The sequence below is a fragment of the Exserohilum turcica genome (assembly GCF_000359705.1).
Source record: "Exserohilum turcica Et28A unplaced genomic scaffold SETTUscaffold_8, whole genome shotgun sequence".
Classification (NCBI taxonomy): Eukaryota; Fungi; Ascomycota; class Dothideomycetes; order Pleosporales; family Pleosporaceae; genus Exserohilum; species Exserohilum turcicum.
Genome location: NW_007360299.1, coordinates 2,098,301 through 2,098,986, shown reverse-complemented (window position 1 = coordinate 2,098,986; position 686 = coordinate 2,098,301).

Below are 686 nucleotides of genomic sequence, written 5' to 3'. Positions count from 1 at the left end.
TCGCCCGGGTAAATGCTTGCCGAGAAGCAGGGCACAAGCAGAAGTGGGAGCGGGTGGCAAGAGTGGATCATCTGGCATGGAAGCGCTGCCGCCGATGCGATGCAGAGAGGGCCATATTAGCCATGGGCCATGGTTCTTTGTGTGCTACGATGCATCCTCACCATCGCCTGCAGAACGTTCAGGCCTCTCCACCTTGATCCCCCCCCCCGGCTAGTCCTTCCTCGGTCCCCAGGTCCTTGTCTGACGCCCACATTAGGCAAAAGTTATTCGTCCTACCACTAAGCGGCTATCTAGCCTACTACTTAGCAGGGGTCTACATTAGTGTAAGCGCATCTAAACTATATAGAGTTAGCACTATAATATAATAACTTAGTACTAAATATTATAACCAACTTAGTAATTGGATAATACTTATCTAGTATAAAAGCTTAGTATTTTTACTCTAAGTAAGCTAGTAGCTTTTAAGACACTTATACCATTACTATATAATATATATAAATTATTAAAATATTATTGATATTACTTAATTACTATATTGCCTTTAAGCTATAATATTACTTATATTATTAAGACTACTAAATAGCTAAATTACTATATAATTAAGTTAAACTTTAGTAAAGATAACGTGGTTCACAAGTGAGTCGCTAACCCAAGCGAGTCGCTAACGCCCCACCACTACATCTACA